At 30.5% G+C, this 9,602-nt stretch overlaps 1 long non-coding RNA gene across 1 annotated transcript; it reads left to right on the forward strand.

The window, feature by feature from the left end:
• The first annotated feature begins 5,774 nt into the window (after window positions 1-5,774).
• On the forward strand, window positions 5,775-8,908 carry LOC126883467 (uncharacterized). Its single transcript, XR_007697664.1, has 3 exons — window positions 5,775-6,556; window positions 7,226-7,383; window positions 8,626-8,908. It is a non-coding gene; the product is annotated as an uncharacterized LOC126883467 (long non-coding RNA).
• The last annotated feature ends 694 nt before the right edge of the window (window positions 8,909-9,602 follow it).

Genomic DNA, 9,602 nt, shown 5'->3' on the forward strand with positions numbered 1-9,602 from the left:
AAATTATTTCATGATACCTTAATCAAACGTGGAGTCCGTCAGGGATGTATACTATCACCACTGGTGTTCAACATACATAGTCTAAGGAAATCTTTCAAGCATCAATAATATAATATACGCATACGTCATGGTGGTATTTGCTGACAGCTCTGAAGTTCTGAGTTGGCTTTTACCTTTCTCTTTGTGAAGACAGAGAATTCAACTCAACAGCCCATGTGCTTAGTGGAAGGTTATATAATGCCCTAGGGTAGATCCTTAGTATTTTCATCCATCGTCAGGATTTAACACTTAGTATTTTAATGTAAGACATTTAGTCGACATGTTAAGGGTTTTAACCCATGTATTTTTGGTGGCTTAACATGTAGAGCCAAAGAACACTGATGATGCTCTCTTCAGAGCGAAAACAATCTGTATTGTATTTGTAGCCCTTTTTTGGGTCTTTTTTTAAATAAATATATCTTTTGCGCAGAAGATTTTTCTCCAATTTTTGTAATTAATGGAATACAGTCAGCTATAGGAAATTCTTCCCTGTGGATTTCTGAAGACCTCTAAAATTTCATGAATAGAATCACAGAAGTAAGTCAGAGATATGGACTTTCACTCAACATTAAGAAAACAAAATATACGATGATCTCTAAGAAGGAACAGCAATTTTGACGAATCAGTGTAAACGCTAAATAAATTGATTTAGTAAAAATATTCACCCACAACTCCATTGTAGGTGTATATTTTTGCAAATATACACCAAGAAAATAAAAAGAAGACGAGCTGCTAACCACAACAAAACAAAATCAGCCAAATATAGTCAGAACACAGCCAAAATCGAATACCTCGGTCATATCATGAGTAACAACGAGAGATATGGACTGCTGCCACTAATGTTACAGAAAAAAGTAGAAGGAAAACGAGAACAAGAAAGACGAAATATTTCCTGGTTGAAAAATCTACTTACGTTGTTCAACAAAACAACAAAACTTTTCGGAGCAGCAGTGTGCAAAGTACATATTGCCATGATGGTCGCCAACTTTCGAAACGGAGAGGGACAACAAGAAAACAATATAAGATTTAATGATTGACTGTATTAGTGATTATTAAGTGAGTAAGTTCTTCTGATTAATTATTGTACATATTATATATCCATTATTGCTTGTATATATTGCAGCCAAGACACGTTAATTTAAATAAGAAAAAGAAATATTCAAAAAAGCCAGATTTCTAAAATATTTCGTTTCGTATTTGTTAAATAGATATTTATTACTACTGTTATTCTTATTACTATCCATATAAAGGGGGACTTCTTTCCTTATTTCATCCTACAGCCTGCGTTTTTATCAACTTTTTCATTTTCATAAACAAAAACTTTCCAAATTTACATCTTCGTATCCGCACTTCATTTCCTCTTTTATTATTTCGTTAAAATTTGAAATGGAAACCGTGTTTGTCATCAAAATCACACCGAGTATAAGCCATTTTTCTTTTTATATCCAGAGGTTTCCAGATATGAACCCGAATGCGGGTCCGGTAATCATATCATATTGGGACATTAAAGTCATTCGATAACTGATTTATAGACTTGAAATGGCGGCTGTCCTCGCCTTATAAAAATGCACTCGATAAATTCTGTATTGCTGGAAGCTCCGGATTTTCTTTCCTCTTACTATTTGCAGACGTCTGGAATAGAGAGCGAAATTAAAAAAGTTTTGACCGTAGAAAAAATCCTTTGTCATAAGAGTCTTGTAATCTGATCTTTATTTTCTTAAATGAGATTCTAGAATTTAATATTGACTAAAGATACTTATAGTTGCAATTGGATATGGTAATTGAAGGGGGCAACCCTTTCATCACTTATAGTTGCATAATATATCCTAATTATGTTATGTCTAAAAATATGGAGACATTAAAAATTATGTATTAATAAGTATCTAGTTATTTATTTTATTGTATTAAAATCTATTTTTTATACGACCGTTTAATAACATGTTCATTATTCGCTATTTTTTCATAGATAATAGCACCCATTACTGTACCCGTGAGTAATAATTCATTACTCACGGGCTGAAGATACTCACGGGTCATTACTCACGGGCTGAAGTTAGATTCAAGTGACGCATGCCACTTTTAATATTAATCGTATATAAACTGCAAATAAAATTACTTAAAAGTTGTTTATTTAATAAAATAATAATTGTAATTTATATCAATAATTAACTTCAAAAAATTTTTAAAGGAATTTTAACTGTAACAATGTCAGTATATTTTTTACGTTTATATCTTGTTTACTTAAAATTTTGACTTTTATCATTTATTTTAGTGACAGTGACATTAGCTCATTTTATTTATGTTAATTTTAATTAATATTGTGTTTATTTTTCAAGTTATATTGTGGTAATTATGTTATTATTATTATGTATATTTATATTATTATATTATATATAGTTAAATGTAGATATACATTATAACTATTTAAATACGTCCACCGATAACAGCCCTTTCCTATTTATTAGATTAATTGACAGTAGGTACAAATTTAAGCTTATAATTTTTTTGAAACGAATAGAACTTATATTGACTATTTCTAGTTGTATTTTTACAATAAATAATAATTTGGTAATAGTAGGCAACCAATTATTCAGTCAAGTACTAGGGGTAAATAGCATTTAGGTATTCTTGTAAATTATTATAATTTAAATCTTGAGTAGTTGATAATTAAATTTTTACTAATTAAAATAAAAAAGGTCGTAGAAAAAGTATAGTATTCTACTCGCACGTAATAGCTATTACTCACTCAGATGAATTACGACACTCGCCTACGGCTCGTGTCGCAAACTTCATCATCGTGAGTAATAGCCATCATTACATGCTCGTTGAATAATATACTATTATATTATTTTATTGGAATTTGACCTGGCTAGGAAAGAGGCAATGATAATAATAGTAAATGGTTTATCTAAGATAAGTAAGTTACCAGCTAGTGTTAGTCATCATTCTCTTTGCCATTATCCGGGGGGTCGGCTTCCCTATTTGCCTTTCTCCATAAGTTTCTATTTTGGGTCATATCAACATCAATCTACTTTACCGACATAATTGTCCTGCCTAAGCGTGTCCCCCAGGTCTTCTCTGGTCTTCCTCTTCTGCTTCTTTCAGGGACTCGCAGGTCACTAATTCTTCGTATTAGGTGATTAACGTCTCGACGTTGAACATGACCAAACCATCTTAACCTATGCTCCTTAATTTTTCCATCAATTGGTGCCGCCACTAGACTTCCCCTAATATACTCATTTTTTAATTTTATCCTTTTTTGTCACTCCATTTATCCATCTAAGCATTCCCATTTCCGCCACATGCATTGGCTATTCCTCTTTCTCAAACCAGATCAAGCCGTCTAACATATAATGGAAAAATGACAAATGATAAAGTACCAACCGAACCAAAATATTTTTTCACACCTACACCTTCAAGCCTTGAATGGAAAGCTAAACTTGATCTAAAAACGTAATCTTGCATTTATTTGTATTATTTTGTTTTTCAATTGACGTGTTTTTTATCGTAATAAATCAGTCTAAATGCTTGATAAATACCTTCAATGCCGAGCAAAATTACGCTGTCGGATTGTGATATATATTTTGATAATTTAGTTTTTTTTCCTTTATCATTTTTGAATAGAGTTATTTTAACCTTCTTACTGAAAGAATGATGGTACTGCCATGAAAGAGTAATGGGCAGCATTCACTAGCACTAGAACGATTACACACTGTAAGGTACGTCGGGGTTTATATATTTCAACTTTAATTATACCACACCATCTCCTCCTCCTCGTATATATTTTTATACTCTTAAGAATTTAGCGACGTCATGTAATTAGTTTCACTATTTCTGCCCAATTAACTCCCTCCTGTATGTAGGTATTGTTATGCTTCGGAGAATGAGTAACCAGTCACGTCCTGTATTTGGTCCATCCATGGTGTTTGAGAGCTTCCTCTTGATATTTTGCCCACTACGTTGCCTTTATCTATCATTAATTCCATGCCTTTTCTTCTTCTAGATATATGTATGTCCAAAATATCTGAGTAAATTTTAATTGATAGTATTAATGCTCCGTAAGCACACACCCCCACCGTACTTTCCACTAGAATGGACGAGTTTTAGAAGATGGATCACCAAGAATGACATAAAACGAGCTTCACCGTAACAGAAAGGCAGTTCTATCGAAGCATTGATCTGGAAAAAACTACACTGGCCGAAAGATATTGCCTGGAGGCCAACCGGGCTCTTCACGTATTGCGATTATATTTTGCGATTATATTTTACGTACCTTTTGGAAAAATAAACAAAACTGTTTTGTATTTTTTAATTTTCTTTATGACCAATACTAATCGAGCTCTAGTTTATTATACCTATGTTGGTTCTTCTTCGTCACATGCTAGATATTGTAGTTTCAAAGTCAAATGACGGAAAAACTATGCAATTTTCAAAGACAACGTATTTAAACTAATTTAAATTACTTAAAAATGTCTATCTCCGGAAATAAAAGCAAAGTCTCCAGCTCAAAAATTAAGTGACTATTAATGAAAAGAATATCAGTCCCTATTTTTTTCAGCGAAAAAGTGACCGCAAGCAATCTCCTAATCATCACCATAATTAAAATTATTCATTAACCTTATTCGGTCTTTTTATTTATATATTATTAATAGGTTTTAGAAGTTTGACCGGCTTAGAATGATTAGTTTAAAAAAAATAGTTAAAAGCGAATAACGAATTTTTGTAGTTTGAAAAAAATGGCCTTTTCTTCAGAATAATTATTAATAGGTTTTAGAAGTTTGACCGGCTTAGAATGATTAGTTTTAAAAAAAATAGTTAAAAGCGAATAACGAATTTTTGTAGTTTGAAAAAAATGGCCTTTTCTTCAGAATAGCAAGATTAGCATCAGAGATGCAAAAAAATTTTTAAATATGAAATTGTAGCTTATTTAATTCCCAAGAACCTGGTTTGCAAAAAATTTATTTTTCTACGGCAAAAATTGAGTGAGCTATTGACAATTAAAACTTGTAATAACATGCAAAAACCACTTTAACAACCCTTTCACAGTCACCTCTTTTTGCGACTGAGGATTTTAAAAAGATCCGAACTTCCTAGAATACAATATAAAAAAGTTACGGTTATTAAATCAATATAATTTTTTGAACAAAAAAAGGAGAAATACAATTGGAAGCATAATATTTTAAGTTAGGGGTGTTTTTAGTCATTGGCCTTATTTATTCTTATTTATTTATGTATTATTAAAAGATTGTAGAAGTTTGACTGGCTTAGAATGATAAGTTTTAAAAAAACTGGAGTTAAAATCTAATAACTAATTTTTGTAGTTTGGTAAAAAATACCATTTTCTTCAGAATAGAAAGAATAGCATTATAGATACGAAGAAATGTTTTAATACAAAATTGTAGGTTGTTTAATTCCCAAGAATTTGGTTTGAAAAAATTATTTCTACGGCAAAAATTGAGTGAGTCGTAAATGAGTATTAGAAATACATTGATTTTTTTTTTCTATACAAAACTAACACTTTCTATAGCGAATAAATCGAAAACTATTAATTTTATCAAAAAAATGCAGAGAATATTTTTTGCTTACAATGAATGTTTTTATCAGCTTTTGCTGTCAAAATATAATAAAAAATTTCCACCCCCGAGATGGGGTGGCAACCACCCCCATGCTAAAAGCGCCTTTCGGAATCATATAGATTTTTATCCTTGCACTGTCTCCCTAACAACACATAACATTCCAGGAATGTACTACCAAAGTTCTATCAATATTTGAATGTCCTGGACATTTAGGGAACATTCGGTGAACATCTGTTTAAATTATTCCTGGAATGTTACCATAAGACATTCTGTGAACATACTGCCAATGTTCCTATATTTTAAGTTGCGAAATAATACATACGTGTAACAGATACAACATTACTTATAACATACCAGACAAACTAAGTGACACTTTAGGCCTACAGTGCAATAATATGTCAAATTTAAAGAGTTTCCCAAGTTCAATTAATACAAATTATAAACATACAAATATAATAAAAATTATTGTTCGCGAATATTCAATTTGGAATGCGATTTTGTTAATAAAAAAAATACTTATAACTTATGCAAAACCCAAGAGAGGCATTTATATTATTATTTCTTTTGCGTTCATTTTCAAATTCGCCGTGCATATATTTTTGTGCATGGCGCTTGAGAGGGCATCACGTGACTAAAAACGACCAACCAACGACCTCGCTTCGGCCATCTTGGCATCTTCATCTTGGCCACCTTCACCTTGCTTTGCCGTGGGTGGATCGTTGTTTGTATTATTTTTGTGCTTTTTAAGAATATTTTTTTAATTCGGATACTTTTATAATAGCTTTAATAGTATTATTAACATAGTGAATAAAATGGTGTCCTGTTTTTAACGCAGTTGGAGTAGCAGAAACAAATGTAGATAAAAAAATCTGCAGGAATAACGTTTCAATTATGACAGAAGCTCCAAACAAATGACTGTGAATGAAAAGCCCTATTAAAAGGTTAGTATGCAAATATGTAAACGAAGGCATGCCCTGTATTTCAGAAAATAAATTAATACTATTAATACCCTAATAATACTATTCATAAAAAATCTTTTAAGTAACCTAGATATAACAAAGTGAATAAAAGGCATAAATCAGAAGAATTATTATTTTATTTTATAAGTTAATAATTGGTCATATCCATTTATTATTTTAATAATAATTGTGAATAAGCCACAAACTTCGCTTATTCCTAACTAAAATAGTAAATAGAGATAATAACAATAGGATTTGTAAAACTAAAGTAATTCTTTTTGCGTTTTTGCTAATGTATGCCTTTATAAATAGGATGGTAGACCACACACTATAATATGCAGTACCAACTAATGAATACACAGAATATTATAGTCGATTTGCTAAACTCAGTCTCAGTACTACTGAGTCTCAGACACAACTGGCTAGTGATTTTAGTAAATAATTTTGCCAATTTGGTAAAATTGGCCAAAAACAAAAAAAATTACCTACTAAAATCACTAGCCAGTTGTGTCAGAGTTTGGGGAACCGACTATACTAATAAACAATTTCTAAGCTGTTTTATAATATTTTGTGAGTCCATTAATCATATTTTTTATTTAAAACTAAAATTTGTTAATAATGCTTAGTAATGCATATATTTTGTATTTTTAGCTTTCCAGAAGATCCTGCGAAGAAGACATGAAGTATAGATCAGATTTGTTAATAGATGAGTATGTTCAAAACACTTTTTAGAAAAAGATATTGACAGAACTTCACTTTCATCTGTTCGTTTAAGAGACTGTGCTGTTCCAATAGCTTATGTCACACAGGTATATGCATTTTTTTTCTTGGTTTTAACATCTTTAAACGCGAAATACGCAATAGCTTATCGAATTGATGCCATGTTATTTTTCTTTATTAAGGTCTTTGTTTATTATTGTGTATGTGTATTAACAACAGAAACATTTTTGGTTATTCTTTATTTTATTTTATATTTTGTCATCAAGTGTTCAGTCAATGTATGTAGTTTTCTTATGTACACCTTTATGGGTTTATACCTGGTGGATGTATATTTCAATAAATAAATAAATAAATAACCTAATTAATAATACAGTCTGTACAATATAGATACTGTTGTAATTCATTATCTACATCGGAGATCTAAGTTGACATTGTTGCCCAACTGAAAAAATTTTTGAATTCATTTTAAGTCAAATATATCACATAATTATTGCGAAGTAGATTATACAACAAAACAGATTAATATTCAATGTAAATAAATAAAAACATCAGAAATAGAAAACAAGAATTAAGGTATAATCTTATGTTACAGTTATTAAGGTACCAAGGGTATTATAAGGATAATAACGCTTGAGGTCAATGGTGTTTTTAACAAGGGCCTGAGGGATATACGTTGACCGAAAGCGTTATTATTATAATACCTGTGGTGCCTTCAACGTTTAATGTCTGACTAAATTATTCTTTATATGCGAAAAATTTGAATGAATTTTGAATTGATTAGTTTTTAAATAAGTACATTTACCAGTAACAGTAGTAACATAATTGTGGTAACCATAGTTTTACTTAGGTTGATATTTGTCAACTTGACAGTATCTAAGTCGTTATTTAAATTTAATGCCCAAGGGCGTTATATCGTACTTAACAGACTTCGAAATGTCATTATTTGTCAAATAATGTACCAGTAGGACATTAAAGTAAATAATAAAAACAATAAATATAATGAATACTAAATACTTATTTGTTTGTGAAAAATCTATTTCTTTCTGGCTTTTTTGTAATTAACTATTCTAATGAGGAAATAAGCCACAATTTACTTGAAAAAATAATTTTATTAAGGTTTCTACTTCCACGTCGGATGTCGTTGTCAAAATACAAAATGTTCATTATTATTATTTTATTTATTAAATATTATTTATTATTTATTTAAATATTATTTAATATTTATTTTTTTATTATTATTATTTTTGCGTATTATTACCTGTAAATAATATTTCTTCTGATTGTTAATTGTAAAGGATAGAAAAATTACCTTTTATTTTATTTTCTTTTAGAATCAGCTGAGAGAAGTGGTCTACAAAAAACCAGAAAGGAAACGGAATATGTGGCTACGAAAAGCAAAAGAAAGGTTTACAAAGCAAATGTGGCACATTTTTTTATAATATTTAGGAATGTCAGTAAATTACATTAAAAAATGCATGTAAAGATTTTTTGCAATAAAAATGTTTATATTTATCAAGGATGTATTATTTGGTATGGCCACATATCGTCAGTGATGTGACAATACCTCCTATCTGTTTTTTTTCAAGAGATTTGTAAGATAGACTAAAAACTTGTTTCGGCCACCTCCTGTTTTCATATATTTTTTGACTTGTTTTGCAGTAAATTCAACTATCTATTTACTACAAAAAAGTCAGAATACGTACGAAAACAGAAAGTGACCTTAAAAAATGTTTTTCGTCTCCTGCAAACCTCATGAAAAAACATATAGGAGGTATTGTCACATTACTGACGATATATTTCAGTGAATGTCTAAAAAATATACTGTGAATGTTCAAAGAACGTTCGTAGACATTCATGGAATGTTCTAACAAGACATTCAGTCTAAAAATATACTGTGAATGTCCAAAGAACATTCATGGAATGTTCCAACAAGACATTCAGTCTAAAAAATAGACTGTGAATGTCCAAAGAACATTCGTAGACATTCATGGAATGTTCCAACAGAACATTCTAAGAATATTTAAAATGCTGACACAGCACTTTCCTGGGACTTTCCAGGGACATTCGTGTGCATTTGGGGACATTCCAGGAATGTTTTCAATGTCCTGTGTGTACATTCTAGGAACATTCATGGAATGTTTTGTGTTATTAGGGCTACTACTTATTTTTAAATTTTCAAGCAAATCGATCCATTCTGTAAAAATGGCGAGGTGATAAGCTTCGGTTCCTGGCTTATGAGTGTAATGTCTAAGAGGGCTACATGCCACACATGTCTTGACCAGCTTACTCTATTACAATTTTATATTAG

Source organism: Diabrotica virgifera, chromosome 4 (assembly GCF_917563875.1).
Source record: "Diabrotica virgifera virgifera chromosome 4, PGI_DIABVI_V3a".
NCBI classification, from domain to species: Eukaryota; Metazoa; Arthropoda; class Insecta; order Coleoptera; family Chrysomelidae; genus Diabrotica; species Diabrotica virgifera.